The sequence below is a fragment of the Megalobrama amblycephala genome, linkage group LG22 (genome assembly GCF_018812025.1).
Source record: "Megalobrama amblycephala isolate DHTTF-2021 linkage group LG22, ASM1881202v1, whole genome shotgun sequence".
Taxonomy (NCBI): Eukaryota; Metazoa; Chordata; class Actinopteri; order Cypriniformes; family Xenocyprididae; genus Megalobrama; species Megalobrama amblycephala.
This window is the reverse complement of record NC_063065.1, coordinates 32,685,463-32,688,620: the sequence shown is the minus strand read 5'-3', so window position 1 is coordinate 32,688,620 and position 3,158 is coordinate 32,685,463.

Sequence of the window (3,158 nt, the reverse complement as noted above, 5' to 3'; positions counted from 1 at the left end):
TTATTTATATAGCGCTTTATACAATACAGATTGTTTCAAAGCAGCTTTACAGTGATGAACAGGAAAATAATGATTCAATGATGAAGAATTCAATTCTGCTGTAAAGCAGCTCTAAAATGACAATAGTAAACAGTCATGGTTACGTTGAAATCAGTTCAGTGGCTGTGGCATTTAACGTCCTTGTTAGCATGCCCGTCTCCCATGCCGGAGATGCCGGTTCGAATCCTGCTCGGAGCGGGTTGAGTAGGACTGGTTACGTTTTAGTGCCGTGACCCGGATGGGAGTGAGGTTTAGGGGGGTGCATGTAACGGGCCAGCCAGTAAGAGCTGTGCGTGTAAACCTCACTCCCCTGACCTCAAGAGGCACGCTAGAAACTGCGGTCCTTGTTAGTGTGCCTACCTCCCATGCGGGAGATGCCGGTTCGAATCCTGCTCGGAGCAGCTCTGGAGAAAGCAGAGATGTCATCATCCAGCTCAGTTCAGTTGTCATCCAATAGGGTCAGTGCAGTCAAGTATAGTATTGCTGAATATTAAGAAGAAGATAAAAGTGCTCCATTCTCTTGCACTGAACATTTTGCTCAACAGCTGACTTTCATCGAATGGAAAAGAGCAGCTTAAACATTTTGATTTAAATATCTCCTTTTGCGTTTCAGAGTAGAGAGAAGAAATTCATATAAAGGCAGAGGGTAGTTTTTGGATGAACTATTCGTCTATGGCACTCCAGACAGGTCGTTTTACTGTGATGTTACCTGTATGATATTTTATAGTCCATTTCACTTTCATGTATATTTAATCGTCCATGGGACACTGCGAGTTTATATCCACTTACAAGAACTGCTTACAGGGAGCAAAAATAGATTTTTGACTTGTTGGAATAATATTGTCTATTTTGGAAAGACTGTCGGGGGCTCAAATGTCAGAGTTGTAACAGTCTTGTTATTAAAAGGAAGAATTTTTAAGTCAATCAGATAGACAAACTTGCTTTCATGGCTCACTCAAAATACCAAGTTTGGACAGAGCCAAATCAATCTGCCAAACAGGATGCTGACGTGAAGTTTTCCTCTCGGATGTCCCTGTGAACCATGGGTGAAGCTTGGTTTGTGTGCTAAAGAGAAAAATAAAGCCTTATAATTGCTCAGGTAGCATTACAGGCCAGTGTTGCGATGCTTTACCACAAACCGCTATGAGTAACAAAATAAAAGATGAAGGATTGAAGCAACTCTGCACCCTTTGAAGAGCCTGCCTTTTATTTACTTCTGACTAAATGAGTTTTCCAAATAATATACTAAAAACTGTGCCAAGACCACTATGTCATCATGTGCAATGACCCAGATTTTATGATTTGAATATTTTTCTTTTTATAATTGAATGTTACAGTATCTAGACAAACCTTGTATGGCAGCTTTGGGAGCCATTTTGTGCTTTTTTTGAAAGAAGATTTCTGGACAAGGACTAATGTATACATACCCCATGCTGTACTGTGATGGGAGAATGGTATAAATAAAGCGTTCATCACTGAGCTTGTCAAACCTTAAGAGCAGGGTTGTGTTGAAACAGCTAAATGTTTACTTAAGCTTCGATCGGTGTGAGGAGAACTTCTCTGGCTTGTATCTCCATTTTTGTGTAATGACAGTAAAATAAATCGTTCCCTGTACTCTCATCTAAAACCCGGAAAATCATCTTCTGTTTGTTCTGTAACAACTAACCTTTATATCACGCCCTAAATCAAAGTAAATTGATGATAATGTTCTTTATCCTCTAAGAAAAGTCTTTCTCTGTCTTTAAAATCTGGTTAAGAGGAATGTACTTTTAGGACCAAAATGATGTTGATCCAGAAACATGTCCTTCTAGCTAAATCTTGGTAAACCACACAATATATTCACGTAAGTGACAGTCAGGAGGAGTCATTGTACTGAATTTCAATTCTAAGCCAAAATAATAAATTTTATTCCTTACAACTTAAGTTTTGTTTTTTTGTTTTTTTCTTGATTAAAATGCCTAAGTACTGAAAGTGATTTACTTTAGTGGGATACTTTGACTTTTAATTTAGTAAGTTTTACACAATACCTATACTTTAACATAGGTGTATAATTATTTAAAGTATAAAAATACCTGGTTGCATAAATGTACACACCCTTTTATAATATGGCATGGCATTCTGTTTGGAATTAACGAATCACAATTCTTGCTGAAAAGTAATTATAATCACCAGTCATCATTTAAGTGATGCTGATTAACCTTGAATAAAAGTAAGCTGTTTCTGTAAGATTTTCTTAGTTTCCTCTTGGTCACACCATATTACTGAAGCCATGGCCTGCAAAGAGATCTCAAGAATACAGGATATTGTTTTGTAATGGCCCACTTAGGGCCCAGACCTAAATACAATCAAGAAAACAAAAACAAAGCAAACATAAATAAATAAAAACATGATCGAATGATTTGAAGAAGGTTTGCACACAGTGGATCCCCCCACAATATGATCAATCTGGAGCATGAGTTTTGTAAAGTTGATAGACGCTTATTCATGAAGACTGTAAATGCTGTTAAAAAACAAATGGTGTTTTAACCAAGTATTAGTTGAGGGGTGTGCACACTTGTGCAACTCGCCTATTTTAAGTGTTAACTTTTATCTTTCATTGTTTTTGCCTTAAAAGTTTCTGTTTGATTGTTTCTTGGATTTTGTTGGTTTTAATATTGCATTCATGAGTTTGAGTGCCCATGTAATCATAGCATACATTGTTAACAGTCTAGGCGTGTTGTCCGCTATGGAGGAGCTACTTGAGCTTCAATTTGTATTTCACCACTAGGTGGCGCTGGTGCAAAACTTCTCAGATTCCTTCAGGGCATTGTGCTGATGACCAATACCGAGTTTCGTAATGATATGTTCATGCATTCTTAAAATACAGCATTTTAACACAAAATTCAGAACTGGATATCAATCGACTTGGCTTGGTGCCCAGAATCTAATGAGATTTTATGATTTTTTTTAACAAACCATTCAGAAGTAAATAGCCATTTGTTGTATCTCTGGACCAGTAGGTGGCGCTGAGCCGAAACGCAGCATGTAATCTCAGGTCATGCTTGCGATGACATGGACCAAGTTTGGTCTGAATATGATAAAGCATTGAGGAGATATAGCCTTATGTCTTTTTTCACAAG